The sequence below is a fragment of the Podarcis bocagei genome (assembly GCF_964188305.1).
Source record: "Podarcis bocagei genome assembly, chromosome: 10".
NCBI lineage: Eukaryota > Metazoa > Chordata > Lepidosauria > Squamata > Lacertidae > Podarcis > Podarcis bocagei.
In genome coordinates, this window is record NC_138135.1 from 48,641,303 (window position 1) to 48,669,245 (window position 27,943).

Genomic DNA, 27,943 nt, shown 5'->3' on the forward strand with positions numbered 1-27,943 from the left:
ATTGGTTTTTAAAATTCAAAGTAAGAAACGGATTAAGCCAGGCATCCTAACCCCACTTGCCTGGGAACAAGCCCCATTGAATTCAGTGGGAGTTACCTTGGAACAGGCATGGTTAGGACTGCAGCCTCCATGCATATGGTCTTCTTCTAGCAAGTCAATAAATAGCCCTTTAGGGGGAAAAGAAAAGCAATAAGGGACCTGTCAGGACAGTGGCAATTGTACATCAATGAATATGCAAATGACACACATTGCAAAGCAATTTACGTATACATTCTCATACAATATGCAAAACATTGTAGAGAACTTAGCTGAAAATCATTAACAGCAAGAGTCCATGTGACGATTGGGGTTGAATGGGTGTACTGAAAGAAATCTAGCTGAATATCCATTTTGAGAAGATTCCTCCAACATCCCTTAACTACACAACAAAATATGTCCTTCTCCCCTGCCCCTAACACAGACAACAACCCAATGCCATTGAGCATGCTCAGTTCTCATTGGCTTGTTTTTTTGGAGGAGGGGTCCTCCCAGCTTCTCTTCTTCTCCTTTTAAATGATAAAGATTATTGTGCTTCTGCAAACCTTGGTTCTGGTACTTCCCTTTTGGGGGTGGATAGTGGCATTTTGCCTACCTTAGCAGAGTAGAGGACCTACATTTTTTAGGCCCTGAAGCTTGAACTGTTATGTGGGCCCCTTTGGAACCAACAACAAGGTCTGGGTACCCAGGGTTATCAGGGCTTTTTTTCAGCTGGTACTCTCCAGAACTCAGTCCTGGCATCTCTCAGGAGGGTGCCATTGCCTTTCCAAGAGAACGAAGGAGGTGTTCGTGGTGAGTTCCAGAAACTCTTTTTCTAGAAAAAAATAGCACTGATTATAGTTGTATTTAATTTTTTGGGTATTGTATAGATATTAAGCTATGTATGGATGTATACTGCTGATTATGTTCTATGTCATAAACTGCCCTGTGGTCTTGCAATAAAGGGCACTATATAAACTGTTTAAAACATTCCGGGCGCCGTTGGCATTCTAAGAGAATGATGTGGGAATGTGGGGAACCAAATTTAAGATTGGAAAAATGTGTTAGCAGTCTAGTGCACACTCGGTACTCACTGGACTTCTTCAGAATTTATTTATTTTTTGCAGGTGTAAGGTGTACATATGGTACTCAATCCCAGACACATTAATAGATTTCTCCATTGATTTTTATAAACAGCCTTGACTTTTTTCCCCATGGGAACATTAAAAATAGCTCCTCCGTGTGAATCAGGAAATGAACTATCCAGACAAAGGGATTGTTTTTCTCTCAACCTTTCCCCCCATTCAATCCTTCCTCCTACCTGGTTTTTAGCCCCTGTCTCAAGCAGTCATTCAACATCCTGTAAACACAAAGCACCCTCAGTCTTTGCTGGGTTGTTTTGTGCCTGGGGTGGTGCTGCTTTGGCTACATGGGCAATGGCAACCATCTCTGAATAACAGGAAAAGAGGGAGTGATACCCTCCACCAGTGGATCTGAACTTCAAAGGAGGCCTTTAGTTCCAAAAAGTGGAATCTAACTGGGAACATTGCAGGTGCCTTTTATGACTTTGAGCAACGAGTTGAGCCAAGCTACCATCTTCCTGGAAGGGGCAAGCCATATCCCTAACTACCCTGTAACTCTATCTTGGACTGTGGCACTTCCAGAAATATTTTAGCAACTGGCAAATCTAAATTGCTGGCACCGAATCCCTTCCTGATAATGTTACATTCTGGAAGCTGTAAAAAAAACAGGGGAAAAAAACAAGTTTTGATATTTCAAAGAGGCCACAAACAGAAATCCAAATAGCACTTAAAATATTAACTGTACAAATGTATCCAACTTAGCTTCATTTCATCTCTTTCTTATTTAGTTTCCATCTGACTATGCTGTCTCTCCTCTACTCCCCCCCCCTCCTTGCTTTCCATCTAATTGAATTGAGTGAACCTATGGAATTAATGCTGCATAGGGGAAATATCCCATGTTGTGATTTTTGCTTGGTCTACACAATCTAGGAAATATGAGACATGGTCCGGATGCTGCTGAACTTCTTCAGTTCCCATCTGCCCCAGTCAGCATGGTCAATGGTCAGGAATAACGGGAGCTGACATCCAAAACATCTGGAGGACACCAGCTTGAGAAAGGGTGGCACACTAACCTTGTGATGTGCTGAGTCCTCGTGTGGTTCCCTCCTCATTTCCAAAGTGTATCATGTGCAGGTGGCTTGTTAAGTATCCTACTTTCCACCTCAGGAGGACACAGGAAATTGCTCAGTCAAAGCTTTGGTCCATCTTCTAACTCAATACTGTGTTTATTGACTAGCTCTCCAGGATTTCAGAGAGAGGACATCCTAAGCTCTCATGGAGATATCAGGGATTGAACCTGGAAATGGTCTATGACAGCAGCTAAGCTATGGCTCTTCCATTAGTTATCCAACCCAAGAATGACTTGGTGTGCTCTCCTAATTGAGTGGTAAGTTCAAATTCACACTCAGCCGTAAAGCTCACTGCCTGACTTTGGGCCTATAATTTTCTCTCAGCCTAAGGTACGCTGGGAGCAATACATGTACAATTGGAGTTCCATATATGTGTGTGTGTGTGTGTTTGTGTGTGTGTGTTGTCTCTCTGTTTTAATGGGCTTGGAGGGTGGGGGAGCATGTCACACCTGCCAGCAGCCTTGGAAACACTGCTTTGCTCAAACTTGATAGAAGGCGCATTTTCAGAGTCTCCATCTGTCTCTTCGGTTGAGCTGGAAGGACCGCAAAATAAATGGGCCTCAGTTGAACATACCTTTTAAAAGAAGACGGGTGTGGTGAAGGGGTAACCCAGGGCTGATGCTCTTTCCTGACACAGTGCAAACACTAGTACCTTGAGCATCTCTGCGATCGCTCTCACCTGCAATGCAGATTGCAAGGTAATTGCCCACTGGATCTGCTGCAGCTGGCACATAATGGGTTGCCTATCCAATATGCAATCGGACTTTGGGTTGGTGCACTTAATTCAGCTTTGAGTTATCCAGACAAGTGACCTGACTGGAAGAGAGAGGAAGAAATGCATGCAGCAGGAAGCAAGCGATGATGCCACGCAGCAATAAAATTACAGTCTCAGCTAATAACCTTCTTGCTGCAGACTGTTTGAATTGTTCCAGCCCACTCTTTGCTAGTCATTGTTCATGACTTGGGGTCATTCTGCCTGCCTTTGCTCTCTGCTTGAACGGCAGCTGCTTCAAACAGGAAGGCTGTGCATCAAAAGCATCACGTTACCTCCACAATATCAGTGAAAAGATTTTTTATGGTTGCACATTTGTTGTTAAAAAGGCCCTAGCTCCCCTTTCCCAAAACCTTGCTATCGAGGGAAGTAATGGCCCAACTCAGCATTTTTATTTACAGAACTGTTAGCTGCATAGAGTCTTTCACCATTCTGCCAGCTGTCATCTAATTATTTTTTATTTTAGTACAATGTCATATTCTAAAAATGGTTCACATGTTTCGTGGCTGATATCCAGCTATTCCTTATGAGGAGGTCTTACCATTTTGTCAAGCAACAGGCAACAGTACAGGAATTAAAACTGTGGATCTTAAGCTAGTATTCGGTTTCCAGCTTAACATTCACACAAGAGTATTCACTACAGCTAATTTTCTTTTATTGCTTTGAACTCATGCAGCAGCAGAGCAGAAAGAGAACAGGCTGTCGATTCCTGGATGTCATACGTCTGCGGAACTATTATGCATGGCCTATTATTTCCAGCAGAGTGGCAGAAGAAGGCAACCATACAGAGTCTCCCAAGGCCACATGAGGGTCACTGTTTCACTGCACCCAGGCAGCTAAATAGTCAGATAAAAGCTCCATGGCCTAGTTAAGGTACAAGTGTTCCCAATCCAGCTGTATAATTTATTATGGCCAAGTGCATCTCTGTGGTGCAGTAACAGCACTCAATGTCTGAAAACGTATGCTCACATTTATGGAGAAACTCCTACTCCAGTTGTCTCTATTTTCGAGGGACATTCCCAGATTTACAGAAAGAAGCTGTCCTGGTTTCTGATTTGATCCTGATATGACCCGCTTTTCCTCAGAACGTCGCTATTTTCATTGGATAAATTTTGGAGGGTGTGGAGTTATGCAACCCCCAAGCCAAGGAGACAAGTAACTATACAACCTTTAGAAGACATCTGAAGGCAGTCCTGTATAATTTAATTATGTTTTTATATACATTGGAAGCCGCCCAGAGTAGCTGAGGCAACCCAGTCAGATGGGTGGGATATTATTATTGTTATTGTTGTTATTATTATTATTATTGACATCCCTATTTTTGTAACATTAATGTTGGAGGATATGCTGTTGCAAAAAGTCAGTTTTATTTTTTAAAGAAAATGATTCAAACTAGTTTTCTGCACAGCCATGATTAAGAAACAGAACGATACATCGAAATGCGTAAATGCCTAATTATACTTTGATGGCATATGTTCTCTTTTTTTTAATGCAGCAATAGCTAGTATTCAATTCTGCGGTGAGATGTAGTAAGTCCTGCTCTTTCTGCCCCCTTAAAAGTTGGAGCCATATATATGCACTTATCTGGGGATTAACTCCAAAGAACTCAGTAGGACTTGTTTCCGAATAAGCATGCAAGGTACATAGGAAGCTGCCTCACACCACTGGTCCATTTGGCTCAGTCTTGCCTATGCTAATTGGTTGCAACTCCTTAGGGTTTCAGACAGGGGTATCTCTCAGCCGATTGACGATGGGACCACCTGCATGTGTTCTCCATTGAGCTATGGCCCTTTCCTAAGTATTGGGTGGGCCACGCATGTGTCAAAACCTCTAGCCATTGAGATTGTGTGTGTGTGTCTGTTCTGTCTGCAGAACTATGTCGAATCAGGCATGCAATGCTTGCAACTTGACCTCTGAGCAAACTCCTTGGCAAAGTGCCTGGAAGCTTTATATAGTTACCAAAGATTGCTTGTTAAAATGTGATATTTTGGGACTCATCCTTTCCTGAAGGCAAGGCTGGAATTAACCACTTCCCCACATAGTCACTTTCAGCTTTCATGCCTTTGGCATTGTTGCCCTTTTGCCTTCTCGCTGCTTGCAACAGCAAATTTGTCTCTAAGCACTGCTTTCTCAGGAATACACACGCAAACACAGATATATACAGACTAGTTAGCTGACTCAAAATGACAGGAGATTAAATTAAAATCCTGTTGATGATGAAACATTACTTACAGCCCAAGCTCCATTTTATTATATATTCGTTATGCCCTGCCAATTTGCAATAAATGCAAACTTGAAGTCATTTTGACATATTATTTGTTTATTCCTGACATTTCTAACCTGCTCCATCAGTCACACAGCTCCCGCTGCGGCTTATGAGAGATAAAATAATATAAAACAGGAAAACCCCCAGAATGAAACAACATCAGTGGGGGGGGGGGAAGGTAGGCTGGAGACTGTACTGATATTAGCAACTCCCAACACCAGCAACTCTTTGATAAAACAAAAATGCTTTTAATCATTCATAGATATCAACTGAATGACCCTGTTAAAAAAAAAATAAATCCAGCATTTGTGACAGATCTGGAATGGATCCTCAAAATTTCCATTTGTGTGAAAACTGTTTAAGCATCAATCCCCTTCTCTGTGGAAGGTTTTTAATCATGTTTTCTGTCAGGCACGACAGAAGACTGAGAAACCGCTGTCTCATTCTCAGTCATGCATACAGATGCTGATATTCTGCCAACATATTGCCCATGACAGTGATCATTAGCTGCAGATAAATTTTAATCACAATAACCAGGTTCATCACAGCTCAGGCAGACACATGTAGCCCCTTCCTTCCATTCTCCTAATCTGCAGGGGTGGAATTCCAGAAATGCAATGGGGTCTTGGAATGAGCCCATTTACTGGTTGGCAGCAGTGGCAGACCTTGGGGTCTCAAATTTCATTGGCTTCCTGTGCGACACCAAAATTTGATGGCCCCTGCCTCTCCCCTTCCATTCTACAGCATAGTTATGGCACCCCAAGGCTTCAAGCCCAGTTCAACTGAACTGGTCATCTACAGAGTACACCAATGGAACTATTCTCAGACTGGGCACATCCAGTCATTGGTGCGGATGGGGAAAAGCATACTTATTCTCCCATGTACAATTGACTGAAGGTGTGGATAGTAAGCTCCAAATTTGCTCCCAAAAAAGCAAAAAGAAAAGAACTATTAAGATAAGTGAAGAAAGTGCAACAGACACTTCATCTGGTCCAAACTGGAGCAGCCATATACAGACCCTCCAATTCTCCCAATTTTCCAGGGAGAGCCCTGGATTTACAGAAGCTGTCCCAGTTTCTGATTTGGTCTTGGAATGTCCCGCGTTTTCTTAGGATGTCCCTATTTTCATCAGAGAAATGCTGGAAGCATTCAAGAGGGATGCGGGTGGCGCTGTGGTCTAAACCACTGAACTTTTGTCTGCGTCTGGACTTAATGGTCAGGGGTCTCTTTACTTTTACCTTTATGGAGTCATTCAACCCCTGAGCCATCTGAAGGCAGCCCTGTATGGGGATGTTTTTTAATGTTTCATGTTTTAGTATGCTTGTATATATGTTGGAAGCCTCCCAGAGTGGCTGGGGCAACCCAGTCAGATGGGCTGGATATAAATATAAAAATTATTATGATGAATATTATAATGGAATAGGGCATCCCTATTTTCATCGGAGAAATGTTGGAGGATATGCATATATATGACTGGTTGAGGTTCATAAAATCCCTGTTTTAAAACAACTGTGCAGGTTTCCATTTGGTTTCCAGGTTCAATTCAAGGTGGTCATGTTAGTGTCTCCATCCCTCCTGATGTTCTCAGGTATTAAGATTGGCAAAGGGTGCCCCTTTGCCACAGCCCTCAGAAGTGCAGGGAATGGTGACCTAAGAAATAGCTTTTTACCCTTTACCCTGGCCATTGACAGTTAAGTATTTTGTTTTGTGGGACCCACCTCTTTGCTGAATTTACACTTTTCTAGCTGGAAGGATTTTACTTCTTTTTGTAATTCTAAGTGGTTTGTCTGTTTTTGGGCACCATATTGTTGTAAGCTGCCCTAGAACCGTAAGCTGAAGGGCAAGTAACAAATCTTATGAACAAACAAACACAGAAAGCTGTCTTATACAGAGTCCATCAAATTTAGACCATCTAATTCAGTATTGTCTACACCAGGGGTTCCCAAACTTGGGTCTCCAGCTGTTTTTAGACTACAACTCCCATCATCCCTAGCTAGCAGAACCAGTGGTCAGGGATGATGGGAACTGTAGTCTCAAAACAGGTGGAGGGGCTTCACTGACTGTTAAGATTTGGACAGGGGTGTCTCCCAGCCTGACCCAAAGATGCTGGAATCTGAACATGGGACCTTCTGCTTGCAAAGGAGCTGATCTGCCACTGAGCTACAGCCCTGTGTCTGAACTGAGCAGGTCACATAGGAGCAGGAGGCGATTTCATGGAAATGTTCACATTGCCATAAGGATCCCAAAGTATCTCATGGAAGCCATGAAGAGTTGTACACTTCAAGCATTTTTCTGCCCCTGATGCCTCAATAATTTATATTATTATATTATATTATATTATATTATATTATATTATATTATTGATGAGTTTTGGTCTCCCTTGTGTATTCGTATATGCAAAAGTATATCCAGCACATCCTAGTCTAATCCATCATCTCAGTTCATGCTGCAGTCAAAACAATAAAAATTAAACGTTACGTTGCTGCAGTGAAATAAAATCCTAAAAAATTGGCTGCAATCCCCCCCCCCCCGACTGGCCTTCCTTTGCTGAGCTCATGGCAAACAAATGAATCAACGCCACCCCACTCCTCAGATCACTTAAAAATTAACAACACATGTAACTTATCACATGTACCTTCTGTCTTATGAAACGTATGGGGTTTTATTTTATTTTTTAGTAGTTTCTGTTGCTTGTATTTTTCCTTCCAAAAGCAGGCATCCAGGTTTCTATCTGCAGCTCACCCTCCTCTGCACTTCTCCAATCCTATTAATATATAAGTGGCAAAGCTTTGATGAGTTATTTTCAGTGCTTAGAACATCTTAAGGCTTTTAAAGTGTCCTCCTGGTCTTCCATCTTATCGGCATGCAGTAGATTCCTGTGTGGAAGAGCAGTAAGCACATTTGCAGGCCTAATGTCATTTAGCTAAAGAAAGGAGAGTGGCAGGATGTGTTTTGGGAAATTTCACAGATGCAGCAAGAGACCGTCTGTGCACAAAATAATCCCATCTAAGAGCAGAAGTAAAGAGAATGTTTAAGGAGCAAAGGGATAGACAGAGAAGCATTTAGTTTGCATTAAAAATACAACACAAAAGCTGCGCCAAGTCAATCAGTATTCTGCACAAATAAATAAATAAAGGATTCTGCTGTGAAAATAAATTACACAAGTTTAACACAAATTTCTTCCTCATTTTGCATAATTCATTACATCACGTAGAATTATGAAGCCCCACCCAATGAACCCAAGAAATACTGTTCAGCTGCCACTGGAAGCTGAGACATCAGTTTAAGTGGGTTGATGGGACTGCGTAACTGGGAACTAAAGGGAAAAGATGCAACTTGGTTGTGTTCAACAATAAAACAGTTGCAAGCACATCACCAGAGTGAGAGGTGGGCAAATCTCTCAGCGTCTCATTTCCCCCCATATTAATTTAATTTATCAATTTCATAAAATTTGTATACTGCTTAGAAGTAAAAAACCCCACGAACAAACCTTAGATCAGTTTTAAAAAAGAATAAAACAATATCATTACCAGTAAAAGCAGTTAAAAAGCACTATTTAATACATTCAAAAATAATTAAAACCAATGATAGACTAAAAGCGGATTAAAACACAACACAATCTTAAATTCTGTTCTCTGCATTTCCACATCAGTTTGTGTTTTTTTTTAAAAAAAGAAAGTCCTCATGAAAATTCAATAGCAATTTCTCCTAATTTACCATTTTCACAAAACATTTTTGCAAAACCATTTCCCCTAATGTTGTAGAAATTTTTATGCATGCTTTATCCCAGTGTATGCATTTGCTTGCACACGACTTGGTTGGACAACTGCATTGCAAAATTCGTAGAAGTGTGAATGTCAAAGGATGGCTGCGTTTAGGTTTGCCTATTGTTTCAAAAAGTTTTATTTACATAGTTTTGCACTTAGATGTGACCTGAATCAAACTTCTCCTGCATCGCTAACTCAGGAGGTTTTATATGACAATAAATCTCTCCCCAAGTCCACCAACTTGAATACATGTATCTACAAGGCTCCATCAGCAACACAAGTTACAAAACAACAACAACACATTCTTAGGGATGGCCAAAGTCCCTCCATTTGTTAGGTGGAAAATAAGCTGGGACTTTTTCTAGTAGGCCCAGGTAAGACTTCACCAATGGGAGAGGGAGGCCATACTTGAACCAACTGAGGAGGGACTCAGGTGGTCCTTTTGGAAGGCCTGAATGTCACCTGGAAGCAGCCATTCCATGAAGCTGCACCAGAGGAAGAGATGGGAAGCAGGGCCATTCTGTTGGTTCAGCTGAGAAACCAGCTCCACACAGGTCTTCCCTCAGTTGCCATGTGGCAGCAGCCATTCCACAAGACTGCAGCAAAGGAGTTGAGAAGGTAAGCAGAACCATTGCACTGGCTTAGTGGAGAGACCAGCCCAATTTGTCTCCTCCTCCTCGCCTTAGTTTTTCCCTCTCCTTCCTCGCACAGTCCAATTTCCTTCTGAATCTTGTGGACTGTAAACCTGAGGTAAACAAAGCCCTGTTATTGATCTCTGGGAGCTTTTTTGGCTGAACAATGGGCCAAAAATGGGTCAAACAGATAAATAAGCTCAGTGCCAACTTCCATTTAATGAAACAACAATTGAGTAAGTAAATCAGCACTGCTGAAACATTTCGTAGTTCGTTTCGTCAGTCGCTCATCTCTAAATCCTGAAGGAGTCTGAATAATGTAATATTTAGCTGGGGGTCTTAGTTTCATCTCCTAGATTGACTGGGATCCAAAGTAGTCCTCAAATTGTTCCATATGTCCAAGGAGGCTCTAGGCTTCCATTTCTCCAGCAGCTGCTACCCCTCTCCTCCCAGCGCTACCACATGGCAAACTACTTTTGAACCTGAGGAGACTTTCAGAAGCAGTTTGTGATATGGCATTGGATCCTCTGTTTAAAGAAAGAGAAGTCCAAAAATACCGCAGATCATGCTCAGCCCTAGCGTGCGCCACAGCCACTCTTTGGATTCCAGCCAGGAACTATGGATGCAAAAGTCTCTTGAACTCAAGCACATCACGAGCTCTGATAAACTCAGTCCACTGTGCAGTTTAACAGATCCGTCAAAATAAGTGGTTTGAAACTCTCGTGGTGGCAGCAGAGCCCTCAGCAAGACTCATCATAGCTGCCAGGCAATCAACTGTCAGAGAAGCAGTAATGTAAAGCCAAGTATTTTCTCAAAATGAACATCAAAGCTACACCGGGAAGATTATTTGCAAGGCAAGAAAGGCTAGTTCTGTGACAGAGGCCTGTTAACACCGGTCCCTGCTAAGGCTGTGCCATGTGATTTATGATGCAGCTGTTCTCATCTCAACTGACAGGTCTCTATTCCAGTGGACAGGCAATACTTGCAGCACACAGGAGGACAGGCTTAAAACACGGGCTGCTCGGCTACATTTTGGATTCGGTTAATGGCTCTTGTCAAATGTCTTGTACGATCTGGAAAATGTTGATGTTTTAAAAACGTGTGTGAGAAAGAAATGGCGGCTATTAGAAATTACAGCTGCTGACATCATTTTTACTTGCCTCGTTTGATTTGTTTGTAAGCGTATTATTTCCCAGTTACTGCAAGTTCTGGGGCATAAAAATTATCCAGAATGTGTCTAATCCCACCTATGGGAGCATGGCTGCTTGATAACAAATTGCATAGAAACTTCTGTTACATAGAAACAGCACATATAAACTTTGAGCAATAGCTCTTCTGAAGACACTATACTCAGCATTACCACTAAAAACTTAGGACAGCTTTTGCCAGCTTTCCACATGCTGGCTGGGGCTGATGGGAGTTGGATTCCAAAACACCTGGAGTTAGGCACCAGTTAGGGATAGCTGGGATAGCATGCCAAAGCCCAGGGGATAGCACTTTGGGGACAAACTAGACAACGCCTGTGCCCTTTGAGGCAGGGTTGCTGTTTTTCAAAACAACAACAATCCAAATTGCTAGCATCGGGTGGCCTGATCTTGATTGTGTCCCTAGCATGAGGGGCAGAGGGCTTCAGTCCTTTCTCCCCTGCTATGATCTTGATTTGGATTGGGAGGAGGGCATGACAACAACAGGGATTGCAATGCAAGTGAGTGTTCCCATCCCTATGTAAATGTCAGTATCAGGAAGGAATCCCTATAAAAATTGAGACCATACTGAGTGAAAAGGGTTAATGCCCCTCTACTTCCCTGAGTCAGACCCTCTGCACTCAGGACCAGTGAAATATACTCGGAGTCGAGAGTGGATTTCATGCTCTTTATTCAGCTCATAGTGGTGAGGAGGAATCAAAGTTCCCCCACAACATCTGCTTTATATACATTATTTACACAATGGGCTGCACATGATTGGCTAATTCTGGGATTCCCCTGTAGGCCAATCAGGTTGTGGATTCCCTTCCACCTGGAGCTGGATTGGGTGGCTCCTGCAGACCAATCATACTGCTGCATTGTTCTAGGACCAATCAGACTGCTGCATTCTGAATCCTATTGTTCTTGGACCAATCAGACTGCTGCATTTTGGATCCTATTCAACTCAGTACATAACAACCAGCAAAGTGAGACAACCACCTTGGGCAGCAGACGCCTGGGAGTCAGCAATGACAGCTAGGTCTCCTGAATGCTCCCTTCTGTTAGAGAACGAAGTTGTGCTCTTATGCGCTTATGTACCACGTGACCTGTCTTGGACTCCCACAACTAGCCGGCTACCCTCAGGTGCATGGAGGACACAAACACATTGCCAGTGTTGACATAAGATTCAACTGCCAGTCCAACAGGTTTCTGTGTCTGGAATGAAGGTGGGGGCACCATCTAGACCTTCACCTCAGGCAGAAAAATCCCTTGGGCCAGCCCCATCCACACTGACAATTTGAGTTTGAAAAAACAATTTGAGTTTGAAAAAACAAGCCTGTGCTTGTACAGATATATTACCACCTAGCTTGGCCCTCAGTCTCCCAGAATATTCCGAAGCAGACCTTAAAGGCACACAAGGCACCGACAGAGAAGTGTCAAAGGAAGACTCCAGGGTGAAGTCACTGGATTGGGATTAGCAAATTTGACCCTGTGGAATTTGGCCTCTACGAATGACTAGCTGGCTGCAGAACCTAATTGCTCCTCTCTATACTATTTATCTGGCTACATCTATTTATCACCAGTAGTGGGGAATGGGTTGCTCCTAAGCAGACTGGACAATGCATCCATTTGATTGGTCTCTGAATTCACTTTTGTGCTTGGCGTAGTCCTGCGTACTGGTGCCTTTTTGCATTGCTTGACCTTTCGGCCTCACTTTGTGAATCGGATGAAGTGCGCTCCCTTGCCTACAAAAGCAAAGCTTAAATGCAGACCAAAATATGTTTGTCTTTAAAATGCCACAAGATCCTTTGTCGATGCAGAGTGCGCTACATTTGGCTCTGCAGCACATCATCACAGTGCGCAAGATGTAATGGTAACCCTAAATCTCTGGTATATTTACCGAAGTGAAAGCATTTATTAAACTCATAGCAGCAATTACACCACAAGTCTCTGGCACATGTACACACACACACAGAGAGAGAGAGAGAGAGAGAGAGAGAGAGAGAGAGAGAGAGAGAGAGAGAGTGAGTGTCTAGGAAGGGCTACTTGAGGAATATTATTTCAAGATCTGATCCTTTCTGAATGGCTGCTATTACCTTGGGATGCCCCAGGTGCGTGGCTTACGTGATTTGGTTCAGTAATTTCAAATCATCTTTTGGCATCTAAGGCTGCTCACAGGAGGAATCACTGTTCACTGGCACTCTGCCAAAAAGAAAGTTAATAGTTCTTTTTGTTGAATAAATAGTAGGGCGTAAAAGGGAGGTATGGACTGCTGCTGTGTGATCTCCATTAATTCCAACATAGGATATTCAGTGAAGCTATATAACTCCCTTCTCAATGAATAGGGTCAAACGGCACCAGTGATTTGCAGGTTGCACCAAAGGTTTGATCTAATGAACCATGGATAATAATACAATAATAAAGGTAAAGGGACATCTGACCATTAGGTCCAGTTGTGTGCGACTCTGGGGTTGCGGCGCTCATCTCGCTTTATTGGCCGAGGGAGCCGGCGTACAGCTTCCGGGTCATGTGGCCAGCATGACTAAGCCGCTTCTGGCGAACCAGAGCAGCGCACGGAAACGCCGTTTACCTTCCCGTGGAAGCGGTACCTATTTATCTACTTGCACTTTGACATGCTTTCAAACTTCTAGGTTGGCAGGAGCAGGGACCGAGCAAGAGGAGCTCACCCCGTTGTGGGGATTCGAACCGCCAACCTTCTGATCGGCAAGTCCTAGGCTCTGTGGTTTAACCCACAATGCCACCCGCGTCCACAGCGCCACCCGCGTCCAATACAATAATAGGGCATGTCATTTTCGGGAGTGAAACTTATTTTTTGAAAATTTATTCAGTGAGGGGTCTTAAAAATATGTTTTTGGGTGTGGGGAATTCAAAATCTGCTATTATTCCTGTTATCAGACAACATTTGGCCTGATAAGTCTACGTTTAATGAATAAACACATAAACTGCTTTCAGAAAATCCAAGAATTTTAATTTTATCTTCTGAAAATGTCAGGTAATGCTTAATAATAATAATAATACATAACTACAAGTACTTAGCAATCATTTTAAATGATTTCTATGCAATTTTACACAAATTTTACTTACCAAGGAAAACTAAATTATATTAATTTAACCAAAATATCTTTTGAATTCCCAAGTCATGTTACAAATTTTTAGCACTCATCCTTTTTGGAACTTGAAAGTTGAAAAATTCAGCATGTCCTAATATAAACATTACTCCCCACTCTACACACAGTCAAGGTAGGAGACAGGATTAGAAATGTAACCATTACAGTTATTGACTACAGTCACATCCTCAATTAAGCACAGTTGAAGGGAACACACAGTTGTACAGGTGCACAGTTATAATGGCCTGGTTTGATAAGCTTATTTTGGGTCCTTATTTTTTCATGACTGAAGAGATTTGTATCTCTAAATATTGCTATTACTCACATGAAACCTGATTGGCTCACAAAGCTCTTGAACAGAGCTCCGCTTGAGTGCAAGCTCAATTACTGCAAAATTCAACACCATCCCTAGTGCCCAGGAATGTAAGGGAGGGAGAGGCAGTTTTCACCAGTTCCCCTTTCCCCTGCATCCCCTGAAAATCAGTTCCAGAAGACTGGAGGAACCTCCAGAAAAGTAAGGAGCATGGCACTAGGGGGCTGCCGAGGAGATAAAGGTAAAGGTAAAGGGACCCCTGACCATTAGGTCCAGTCGTGGCCGACTCTGGGGTTGCGGCGCTCATCTCGCTTTATTGGCCAAGGGAGCCGGCGTACAGCTTCCGGGTCATGTGGCCAGCATGACTAAGCCGCTTCTGGCGAACCAGAGCAGCGCATGGAAATGCCGTTTACCTTCCCTATTTATCTACTTGCACTTTGATGTGCTTTTGAACTGCTAGGTTGGCAGGAGCAGGGACCAAGCAACGGGAGCTCACCCTGTCGCAGGGATTCGAACTGCCGACCTTCTGATCGGCACGTCCTAGACTCGGTGGTTTAACCCACAGCGCCACCCGTGCCGAGGAGATAGAGGATAATAATTTAAAAACCCTTCATTTCTAACATGCTAATGTTAATTAGCATATGCTTCTGATGAAACAAATGCCATTCTGCAGACAGAATTTCACCCAGTCTTTGCAATGATTTTTTATTGCAGCAGAAAGCATAAAATTAGAAACTAGGTTTGCTAATGAGTTCAATTAAGCTGTCTTCAAGCTATTCAGTGGAAATAAACCAGAGGATACCTGCCTATCATGCATCTCAGTTTGAAAAAGAGAGGTCTTACGATCAAATCTCTTACTAGGATATGTTGGGCATTCGAAGACAGCATGTGAATTTAAATTTTTGCCTGATCGACTAGGTGAGCAAATTCCCTCATTAAAGTATCTGAAAGTGGAGATGATTTTCCACTACACTGAGAGTAGTTAATCTCCAGACACATTTAAATGAAGAGTCAATTTTAAACACATGTTCGGTACTGATATATTTTTCTCTGTAGGCATCTTTTACATTGCTTTATAGCATACAGTCGTGACAGCTAGTTCCCAAAAGGCAAATCAGTTACCAGATTTCCTTTCTCATGTAGAATATTTGCAAGTCCTTTGCTTTCCAATACATAAGAATTCTAGCAGCCTGCTTCTCTAATATGCCCTGTTTTAGAAACTTATTCCAGAGCCTTCCCAGAACCTGGAATTTGTGCTAAAATCTAAACAAACAAACAAATCTCTGTGTGAGTGCAAGGTTTTGCATCTGGGCTTATACTTTGAATATTTTTTATTCATTCATATATACACATTCTTCTTCTTAAACAAAACTGCATTTTCAAATTCAGTTTAAAAAACAAAATGGGGACCAAGGAGTAATCTGGCATCCTCAGGGCCGAATTTAGATGAAGAAAGGCCCCAGGCTACTCCACGTGAGGCCCCTCCCCATCCACCACCCTCACAACTTGAAGAAAATGGAAGAGTGTTATAAACAAAATTGAGTGAAGAGAAGGATGATGACGGGTATTTAAAATTCTACAATTTACAATTTCTCCTCTAAAGGACATAAGATATTATTGTTAAATACCATGGTGATTTTAAAAAATGCATAAAATTAATACTGAATTTTTTTTGCAATAACTGAACTTTGTAAATCTTTTGTGGCCTGGGGAGGCCTGGAACTAGTTCCCATGTCTTGTTCCTCTCTAAGGAATCAAGTTTAGCCTTGATGGCATTTAACCATGGCTCAGCAGCCTCTGAGGTTAAACTTTGGGCCTCTTGGAAGCTCGAAGATGGGCAGGCCGGAAGTTGTACCTCGGAAGTCAAATGGAATCTGTTCTGGAAGTCCATTCGACTTCCAAAACATTCGCAAACCAAGGTGCGGCTTCCGTTTGATAGCAGGAAGCACCTGCAGCCAATCGGAAGCCGTGGAAGTCCCATTGGACATTTGGGTTCCACAGAACGTTTGCAAACCGGAACACTCACTTCCGGATTGCGGTGTTCGGGAGCCAAAACGTACGAGTGCCAAGGCTTCCGGCTTCCAAGGTACGACTGTACTAAGGTAAAGGGTGCATAGAAAAACATAATTCTCACAGAGGTAAGATACAGCAAATGCAACTGGAAATGGGCACTGCTTCCCCTCACCCCGATAATTAAATACGTCAGTCCTCCTGTTGTGCACTCTTGCCCTTCCTTGGTTGCATGCATGGTTTACAAAGCCTGCCCATCATGTCTGAGCAAAGGCAAACAGCAGCACAAAAGTGATCATGCACGTACACCCTGAGAAGCAACATCTCTTGCAAATCCCACTCAATTCTCTTGAAAGCAGTTGACTGACTACCTAACAAGAGGCAGAGTCCCACATAAGTCAGCTGCAGCCATTAAGTGGGAGTGTCAGAACTGAGGGTCACATCAGAAATATATTTGTGCTGGCGGAGGAGCCCTGCTTAGATTGACGGAGCCATTTCCAAAGTCTGGCACTTACAGAATTTGCAAGACTTGTTATCTTTTGGGGACTTATAAACAAAGCACTTGTTGCTTAGCAACCGACGGCAGCCCAACAGTCAGTTTAAATATATTTTAAAATCTTTGTGTGGGCCTGACGTGTGGGTCACAGTAGTAATGCTTGCCATCTCTGATATTTGGGAGAAGGATAATAGTTTAGTGGTGACGCATCTGCTGTGTGTTAGAAGATTCCAGGTTCCACATGCAGTTTTTCCAGGTGGGGGCGGGAAGGTCCCATACCTGAAGAGCCACAGCCAGTCAGCATCAGAGAGCTTGCTACATTCATACAATGGGCAAAAATTTGTTTATTTATTGGAAACTTCACTTATTATCTCCAGAACAACACTACCACTGTATCACCTCCAAAGATGGCCAAATCTGTTTATTCTGGCTTCTCATTTTTCTCTTTCTCTTTACCTTTCCATATCAGTTTGTGTGTTTTTCCCCTCAAGCAAAGTCATCAACATTTTAGTGCAAACTTTTTCCTAATATAAACGTATTTCCCCTAATATTTCTACTTTCCCCAATATAATGCACTCTTGTATGTAATTTTTAACGATATAAACATTTTCCGTGCACTTTGCCTTCATATATGCATTTTTCTGTATACATTACTTGCTAAGAATATTACATACCGTGTGGGGTGAGGGAACTACTTCGTTGCAATATTTACCGGAGGTGGGGGAGTGTGTGTCAGTAAGGTAGCCAATTACACTGATTCACAAATGCTCATTACAATATTATGAGCTCAGCATATATGCTGATTTTTTTACAAAGGTGGCAGAAGATATCAGCCATACATTCACTTTAAAGCGATGCTAGCAAGGGGAACCAGTTATTCTTAGTTTACCCTCCAGCTTTCAAAAGTAGAAGATGAAAGCGCCTTGCATTAAAAGGAATCTGCTGAATGTGTACAATCCCGCTACATTCATGGGTTTTATAAATCTGTTTTAAGTCATCCCTGTAGGCTTAAGGAACAAGAAGATGCCAATCTGTATACGCTGGTGGCTTTTATTATTTCACACAAATTTTAAATAGTTTTGCAAAACAGTTTCTATCATAACTTACAGTATATAACATGGGTACAGATTATATACTAGGAATCCCGGCTCCTGCTCTCTCCAAGTTCTGCACATTAGGGCTGAGCTGCAAGGAGGTACTTCCCCCTGGGCTAAACTATCCTTCCCAGGCTCCTCCCCATTTCCGAAGGGCAAAGAGTCGCCTAACAGTTTGAGGCAGGTCCTGGCTGACTGGCTGCAGCTGTGTCTGGTCCTGGAATATCTGTGTCTTGTGCTGCTTGTGTTCCTGATCTCGCTGGTTCTATCCCTCTGTACTAGAGTCCTGGCTACTGCTCAGGTAATGCAATGCCCCCACTCTGAATTGGCTCCATGTATCCGGAGCAAATGTTGTCACACGCCCAAGTCTGATTGGTAACATAGATTCATGACATCATCTAGTTTATTCTGGGATCCCTAGTTAGCTGGGATTGTCCATCTAACGATTCCCAGGAAGAAGAAGACCCGATAATTCTACAGTGGTGGTTGGGAGCTATGCCAAGCCAACAGCAAACCAGAGAAACGATGCAAGTGAATAATTTATTGGGACTGCATAATTCATAGGGGTTACTCACACACACATTCGAAGCACTACAATCTTCATTCAAACCAAAGAAAACAGAGACTGAGTATCTATCTGCAATCTCAGTTTGATTTAGCAGGCCATGCTGACTCCTCTGGAAAGTGCAGAAATAGCAAGCCCCATCAAACACAGGAAATCAGGCAAGGAACAGGAGTATATGACAAGCAGTTAATGGTAAGAAGTGTTGAAAAAAGTACTCCTTTTCCATTGCAGCTATTGAGCAAAAACCAATTCACTCTGCACAGCACAACCAAATAAAGCCTTCATCCAACAGGAAATCTACAGGCATGTTTCCTATTTCCACTATGAATGTTTGCCTGGTGTAAGGGCCTTCCTAAGAGCTGATCCAAGCAAGGGCCGTGAACCTAAGTATTCAAGTTAAGTTTCACTTTCACAGCATTCCTGGGAGGCAGGGCATTTATTTCACAGCGCCAGCTAACCCTGTGAATTCCAAGGCATCTTTAGAAGCAGTTCCCATCACTGATGTCTGCAGACACCTGCTGGGCAGATATTTAGCAGTGCACTATTTAGCAGCACACTATTAACCTCTAGATGTTTTTGGTTTAGTAGAACAGGCATGGAGAACCTCCACCAAACAGAACATCCAAGCTCAACAAAGCTGTTCTTTTAGGCTGGGTTCTTCTTTTGCAACTTGATATAGCACTTTCGCAGATAATCGTTTATCACATATTGGGCACACTTCAGTTTATTCCAAGGTAAATAAAATGGACTACAGTTGCATTACAGATCTTCCTTTAATGGACAGCAGCATGTATCCTATTGACACAATTTGCTGGCATTTGTTCCTAAGCTGATTTCTGTGAACGTAAGCCCAATTCATTTCTGTTGAGCATTTTCCCAAGAGCACAGCCAAAGTAAATAAACAAAATGTAACCTACGGCAGTGATGGGCAGTTCTCATCAACCCAGACAATGCAGGCTGAGCCTGATGGGAGTCGGAGTCCATCAACCCGAGGGACACAGTTTGCCAACCCCTGACCTATAGTATAAAAGGGTGCCATGGAGTTCCCCAACAGACTGAGTATAAATAATATGGGTGCAATTGAATGTTCTGCTATTAGAATCATTATACCAGCACAAGCATTTTAGCTTTCCAGAGGGAATGATCCTTCCTCTCCCCACTGCAGGCTGTTCTGGGAGGGGGGGATCTCCTGATCCCACAGACATGTGGGGGCACATAGTGAGCTCACAGGGGAAGGAAGTAGGGGAAAGTCCAGTCGTACTAGCAGAACGTATTGCAGTAGTGGGAGCTATTTAGCTGAATCTGGCCCTATAAATTTGGATGAGCACTTGCTTTATATTTGCTTTTAATGCTTTTTCTTATTTCTATTTTTTTAATACATAAGTTGCTGTGAGACAACTGGTGTAAAAAGCAACCAATAAGAGAGATATGAGCCACGCAACTGTGCGAAAAAGTGCGCTTAATTATCAAAGTGTTTCTACAGTTAAATCACCACCTTTTAACTTCGCTTATAAACATCACCAATATCCTTCCAGTTCCTTCTAGGAATCTAAAGAAGTTGCCATATAAATATGTCTCCTAGCAGGAGCATTCAAGAAAATGCTGAGCCCAACGGAAGCCGCAATTAATGATTTACACACACCCTGGCCAGGCATCTCTCATGCTCAGTAAGGGACGAAAGATTCATTGATCGCTGCTCCCTGGAGCACAAACCAGCTGTCAGAAGCCAATTTATCTCTCTCTTTCCTGCCTCTTTCTTTCTGAAATGCTTGATAGCGGGTGGAAAGGGGGAAGAAGCTGCTGGACATGATGACTGGGTGCCTGCAGAAGCGGGCCTGAAGCAGGGGTAGGGAAACTGTGACCCTACACGTGTTGCTAGACTACATCTCCCATCAGCCCTGACAATGAATTGGTCAGATAGAGCAAAGGCTGATGGGAGTTGGAGTCCAGCAACATCTGGAAGACCACAAGCTCCCCATCCCTGCTCTTTGTCCTTTCAAAAGACTCTGATGACACACTGTACTTCAAGTTATAGCTCTAAACACGCTAAGAAGAATTGCACTTTCTTCTGCTTCTTCTTCACTGAGGAAAAAGGGAATTCCAAACAATTATGTCATGGAAATATGCTTTCACCATTTAACATCTGGTTTCCTAGAAGAGGCTATGCATTAATTCCAAATTATTATGTATTCTGTATGTATGCCAGTCATAGGAGCCGAGAGCTAGAGGTTGAGGTCTTTTCAGCCCACCAATAAAATATTTGAGGGGGCTGTTCCCCACAAAGTTGATGGTCATTGTGATTCAGATGGTGTTGTGATCGGTTATGCAGGGTGGGGTTTACCCCCCCCCCCCAATATTTTATTCAAGTTGGCTCCCCTGCCAGTTCTATAATGGGAAAGTGTGGCCACAGAAACTCTCATAATGTCACTGGAAAGCATTAGAAAATACTATAATGATTTAATAATCCATGGACTCAATGAATTTAGATTCAGGCTGCAATCATTTACCGTGGGAATAAGCCTAACTGAAGTCAATGACATTTACTTCTAAGTAGACGTGCTTAGAGAATGTGTTCTTCCTGTCTAGTGAATCTTTAGATTAATTCATCTTAATTCCTAACTATTATTTCAGGAGTTCCATACCTCTTAGCCCTCAGCATGGGAAAATGTTACATTGCTTTTGTTTCTTGGAAAGTGGTTTTTTGGGGTTTTTTTTAGTTTGTGTGTGTGTTTTTTTAGAGGAGTTTCCTCAGACAAAATTGCTGAAAATAAATAAACTGGGCTGAACTTTTCCAAGATGGTATATTCTGTTTGACTTGCAGAAATGTTTTTCCTTTGAACTTACTATAGACATTAGAAAGATGAAATGCATTTCAGAGAATTCTCTGTTAAGGCTAAACAAAGCCATAAGGCAAAGAATGAAAATGACACTTACTAACAATAAGAAAATGCCAAATATTCTAACACTTCACTGACAAAATGGGAATGGCTATTGAGACAGACTGCAACTTTTCTCACAATAACCACTTGAACCATTCTTAACAGATCAGGAACACTTTCATGCTTTTGATTAGGTGGTATATAACAGTATTTGAAATATTGATATAGCTCAGTACAGAAATGCCTTGTTAGGAAGGGGCGATTCTGTGTAAATAAGCTTTGCCTGGTTCTTCCTGCTCAGTACAAGGAAGAGGAGTGCAAGTGGAGGCTGCCCCTTCCATTCAGTGGTGTAGCGTGGGTTGTCAGCACCCGGGGCAAGGCAAGTAATTTGCGCCCCCTAACCCGTGGATTTGCGCCCCCTAACCTGTGGATTTGTGCCCCCTAACCCTAACCCCCAGATGTTGCGCCCGGTGCGGCCGGCCCCCCCTGCACCCCCCACGCTACGCCACTGCTTCCATTGAAGACTTGTAGTGCGTAGTGCACCCCAAACCCCATGCTTGTAAAGGATCACAAGAGGAAGCAGCAGTAATCTTTATCTCATCTTTCTCTTATGTAAGCACATAAGATGTAGAAGCTTATTTGTTTAGATTGGTGGTTCCCAATTAAGGGTCCGGGGACCCCTGGGGGTCTGCAGAACGCACTCAGGGGGTCCACGACGCCATCCCTCTCCCTCCCAACTATTTTTTTTGCATGGTAATATCACAAGTTTTATGGTCTGTTTTAGCACTGTGACTCAGAAAGTAGCCCTGATATGCCTGACACAATCATGTAGGGATATTGGGGCTCGCTCAGCTGGAGGGCAGGGGTCTTCCCTCACCCCCACTGAGCAGCAGGCCAGGGCCAGCTGCATTGGCCCCAGCCTATGAGGCGCTGGGTTGAAAGTGCATCAGCTCATGGGCTGGAGCCAATGCAGCTTATTTCAACATTGTGGTATACCGCCAAACCGTAATGTTTGGCTGGTGATACACCGTGATGTTGAAAACCTGACATCGCCCAGCCCTAATCCCCACACCCGATCTGCACGAACCCCACCCATCCAATCTCCATGACTGTTCCTTCCCTCATCCCCACGCATGATCTCCAATTTCAGACATTGTGATATATCAGAATATTGTGATGTTTAGCTACTGATACATCACAATGTTGAAAACCAGATATCACTCAGTGCTAGTCTGTGGTTTGGTGTTTTTTTTTATTATAGTATACCTAACATCCTTTGCAAATTAGGGGCTACCCCACATTTTGTTCAAAAAATGTCTTTGCAGAGGTAACTACCATAGAGTTATCAAAATTATCAAAAGTTGGAATTCTGTGGCTTGGCTTTTGAAAGATAGGGGGTCCTCAGTAATTAGCTAATTGGGAATTGGTTTAGATCATTGGTTGCAAAAGAGTTATAAAATGCAGAAATGTTGCAGAGAAGCCTCCTCCAATTTTACAGCTCCACGCACAGGTTCCAAAATTAAGTGGGAGCTATTTTCATGTGTGGGATTGTACAGTTTTCATGGGCTGACTCACTGGAACTCCAGTCAGAATATTATCCTTCCCAGATTGCTTCTTGTCATCCCAGCCTCAGAGATGGGCAAGGGTGGTCACCAGCTAAACAGATCACACGCAGTCCTACTTCAAAAATTCAAGAGGCGAGGCAGTTTCCTCCTGCCTTTCACCTCCCCCATACCTTCCCTCCCAAATACAAGTCAAATTCGCAACTGTTTGAAGATTCAGCTCCCGCCCTATCATTTATCATCAAACTAATCCTCCATGTCAAACATCTCCTCAATACATTTTTGATGCCTGAACTTTCTGCTCAGCCAATGTATATTTGTCTAATTCTTTTTGCCAGCATAATTTTTTTTTTTTTGGGGGGGTTGGCTTGACCAGTGAACAATGTTAGAGTGAAGCTGTTCCAAATTCATGTCTTCTCCCTCTTCATAAACAGGGCCATTGAGCAAAGCTGTAAAGTACACCTTCAATTATATCCTCCTCTTATCTTATGAAGAGGGCACAACACACAAGAGGCAAATGGCCAGGGCCTTTCCTCTCTTTAATATTCTGTTTATTATTACCGGTATTTATTTCTATATCAGTCCAAAGATCTCTGCCCTTCCTTTCCATCATAATCCTCAAGGTAGCATTTTTTATAATGTAAACAGAGTGAGTATTGAAATTCAGCAGAACTCAGTCACAATGCTCACATTAAAAAAAAGAAAGAATAAAAATTGATAGCAGAAGAAGGTACAAAATAGCCCAGAGTTCTGTGAATTGATGATGCAATCCTATCCATGCAAACTTGCTTTGGAGTACTGTAAGTTCTATTGGATACAGTGGAACTTCATTCTGAGTGCATAAAATTCCGTATCATTTTGGGTTGACTTTCAAATACTGCCTAAAAATTAGATGCTTGTAGTTTCACATGACCACGCATGATGTCGTGTTGTTGTTAGTCTGTGTGTTTTTGTGGGTGCGAAGAGAAAGGAGTGGGGGGAGAGAGAAGGACTGAAAGCTGTTGAATGCAATGCAATTTATTCTAGCAGGGTGTTTTCAAAATCACAGCCAGAGACGGTAAGGTGATATCTTTTACTGGACTAACTTCTGTTCAGCTTTCATAGACTTTGCCTTGAATTTAGTCTACTAAATTGAATCTGAGTTTACATACAAACAACCAAGGCTAGATTAGAGTATGACAGCATATAATCAATTCAGGTAACAGGATCTTTCATTACGAGCTTCCAATAGATCAAACAGCTGTGACTTGATAGGAGGTTTAGCAAACAGTTGTTCGATACCACTGTTGGCCCCCGAAAATAAAGAGCATAGAATTGGTAAGGTGATATTTTTTTTATTGCACCAGCAGCTGTTACTATGACAGCTTGCAAGCTCATTTCAGTTCTGAGTTACGCAGAACTCTGGACTGCTTCTTACTTTAGTGTGTACCCATATTGAATGTGCTGCAAAATGTCATATATTTACAGGCATATATGTACAGCGGGATATCCTTGGAAGAAGAAAAGGCTACGTCGTAAACTCTACACAAATCTGGAATGGGTTTCCTAAGACAACCATGGTGCCTTGTTTGCCTCCTTCTGGCAACTCCTGCAGCCAAGCTGGATTGCTCTGCTTTCCTTTGGTCCGCCTTAGTGAGGCCAAGGGTGGGGTCTTGTCGCCTGGGCATCCCAGGACCTCCATACACACTGCCCAGGCTTGCACTCTGGGGAGATCACTTCAGCACTGCCAAGTGCAGTGGCTTGACTTCACCCCTGGAGGCACACTCCATTGTCTCTCAAGACAGGTGGATGTCAACAATATAAACAAGCACAGGGACATGCTGCCAGGGCCGGATTTAGATGAAGAAAGGCCCATGGCTACTCCACTTGTGAGCCCCTCCCCATCCCCCACCCTCACAACTAGAAGAAAATGGAAGAGTGTTATAAACAAAACTGAGTGAAGCCCAAGCTTGCTTCAAATTGGGCCCCACTGGCTAGCCCCGAGTCTCATAGTTGCGGGGCCTGAGTTGCCCTGCCCTAGCATGAAGTCTTGGGTTTACAATTTTGGGAGAGGGGAGACTGTGGCCCTGGGGAGAGGGCAGACTGGTGAGGCCCCCTAGATTTAGAGGCCCAAGTTGTCCTGCCCTCACATGAAGTCTTGGGTTTGCAATTTTGGGAGAGGGGAGACTGCCCACTGGGGAGTAGGAGGCCTGGCAAGGCCCACTAGATTTAGAAGCCCTAGGCTTCAGCCTTCTTAGCCTATACATAAATCCAGCACTGACTATAGAGGGAGCCATGTAGGGAAAAAATGAATTATTCTTTAAAACAATAATATGCTCAAATCATCTGCTTGTTACTGCCTATAATCAGTAAGACAATCCAACAAAGCACTTGAGTTGCAGAATCAAAATCAATAACAAACCACAACTCTTCCTTGCCTACTCTACCTCCCCTGCTACTTCTGGAAAGCACCCTTTGCAGAATAAGCAAAGGTGGACAATAGCATTCCACCTTCTCATTAATATTGCTAGACATTTGTAGCAATATTGCATTCAGGGATTAATCCATTCTGGGGACTGACCTTTTCGTGAGAATACCAGCTACTCAAGGTCCTGACCCCAGACTGAAATATATGTAATAATTTCAAGAAGAGCTTCTTGAAACACATCTAACGGTGCCCTTGGTTCTTTTATAGTATCTGGAAGAAGTTTAAGCTTTAAAAATAGCATTCAGGCCTTGAACCACTCCCTGTTTCCTGGTACTGTACTGCTCTAATATAGCCTACCCAAGGAAGGAGAAGGGCTAGGGACAGTTTGAAAGAGCTCTGGTTTCCGACTTATTAATTGCAGCTCACAGGAATAGCAAAGGAGATCTGCGGTGGATGATAGAAATACTTGTAAAGTGTGTGGCCACTTCAACACGCTGAGAGGGTTTAGGGGAAAACCACATATGGGTTACTACATGGAGGGTACCAAGCATCTTTATTAGCAAGGGATGCGGATAGTTCTGTGGTCTAAACCACTGAGCCTCTTGGGCTTGCCAATCAGAAGGTCGGCGGTTCAAATCCCCAAGATGGGGCGAGCTCCCGTTGCTCTGTCCCAGCTCCTGCCAACCTAGCAGTTCAAAAGCACACCAGTGCAAGTAGATAAATAGGTACCATGAAGGTAAACAGCGTTTCTGTGCACTCTGGCTTCCGTCACGGTGGCCTGTTGTGCCAGAAGCGGTGTAGTTATGCTGGCCACATGACCTGGAAAGCTGTCTGTGGGCAAACGCCGGCTTCCTCGACCTGAAAGCGAGTTGAGCGCCGCAACCCCATAGTCGCCTTTGACTGGACTTAACTGTCCAGGGGTCCTTTACCATTTACCTTTATTAGCAAGGGGCATTTCAGTAATATACAGAAGGGTTCCACCCTGTGTTTGCCAAAATCCAAAATCCTCCTTTCCATCCACTAACTTTGACAAAGAACTTTTAGTGCCATAGGTGATTAAAGTGAGTGGTGGCGCAAAGCATCATGAGCATGAAAGTTGAGTGAAATGGTTGTAGAAAAACAACAGAGTCTTGTGGCATCTTAAAATGTTGGATCTGGGCTTAGTTGTTGAACATAGTTCCCACAGAAATCAATGACACCTAAGTCACTGGGATCTAACTTCGGCTAACCAGCAGTGGCAGGTGAGAGAGGGTGAAGTAGAAGTGGCTTCCTCTTGGTGGTAGGACTGTGTTTGCCAGCGTGGAGGTTGAGCGAGGTGAGGTTGGGGAAGCTCTGCCAAAAAGAAGCTCCCACAACATGCCTTACCATCATGTCACTGTCTTTGTGAGTGCTGTGCTGCAGCTTGGATGGCGCCGCCACCCTCCATCGTGCGCCTCCTATGCAGATTTGTTGTTGCACAAGCTTTTGTGAACTAGAGTCCACTTCAAGCCTACTTTGGAGTGTAGCTTATGGAAGCTTACAGTACAAAAAGTCTTTAAAGTGCTGTTAAAAGACCCTGGCTGGATCTAGACACATCAAAAAAATGATTCAGTTAAAGGCGTTGTAAATTTCATAAAGGGAAATCCAGTTGGCGAAAGACGGGACTCCGCAGCGCCATCTGGTGTTACAGTGTTACAATGCATATAAAGCATTCTCTTTACCTATGTAGCTGAGTCCCCTGAAGCTGTTGGGCCATAACTTCCATCAGTCCAAGCTAGCATGGCCCAATGGTAAGGAATTATAGAAACTGTAGGACAAAGCCCAGCAAGGTCCTCATCCCAGTCTTAGAGTTTCCCCTTCTACTTCCTTTTTGCTGCTGTTCCAATAATTCTATGTTTCAGGGCAATGGCCACATAATAATTAGGTTACTCTGTGTTTACATCACAGGCTCTCCCCCTGTTCTGTTCATCAGAAATGCAGAGAAACAGATCCTGCTTCACATTCTTCAACAAGTCTTGGATCTTCAACAGTCTTGCAAGTTCAGAATGAATCAGAAGCCATGCAGCAAACTAAATTCACAATAACTAAATAACTGATATCACTAAATAACCCTTTACACAAAATATCAAGTACAAGAGGTCCCTGAAATCCAGATTCATTTTCTGTTTGTAAACAAAGGCACATGAATTCTATAAATATGGATTACTCTGTTACACTCATCATTATTTCAACCGCAATATCTGTTATTTGAAAACAATTGGAGAAGGAAAAACAAAAAATGAAATAGGATCAGTTTAGGTGGCAGGAACCTATTCAATGAACAGAAATTCCAGTTTGGTGATCATAAGAAACCTTAGGACTCTTTCTGTTTTTCAGGGATGTGAGTTTCAATAGAGCCAAAGAGAACATTTTGGAGGAAAACAGCATGCTTAATTGTTCATTAAAAAGTTTTCTAAACTACAGCAGCTGCGAGAGTGGTGTATTAAAACTGATATGTATTAACATTAGCGATACCAAGTAATATCCTAATAAGGGACAACTTACCTCCATATCCCAAAAGGTAAGTGTTGCTTCTTCCTTACCCCCAGTATAAAAGCCAACTTTTACCCATCAGCTGGCCAGGATGGGGAAGAAGCAACTTAGCATACAATTCCTATGCCTG

The 27,943-nt window shown here is 42.9% G+C and overlaps 1 long non-coding RNA gene across 1 annotated transcript; it reads right to left on the bottom strand.

Annotated features, from left to right (window-relative positions):
- Positions 1-354: 354 nt before the first annotated feature.
- LOC308596692 lies at positions 355-27,943 on the bottom strand. Its single transcript, XR_014012659.1, has 3 exons — positions 27,826-27,943; positions 7,901-8,029; positions 355-1,751 (listed from the first exon to the last, which is right to left on the bottom strand). It is a non-coding gene; the product is annotated as an uncharacterized lncRNA (long non-coding RNA).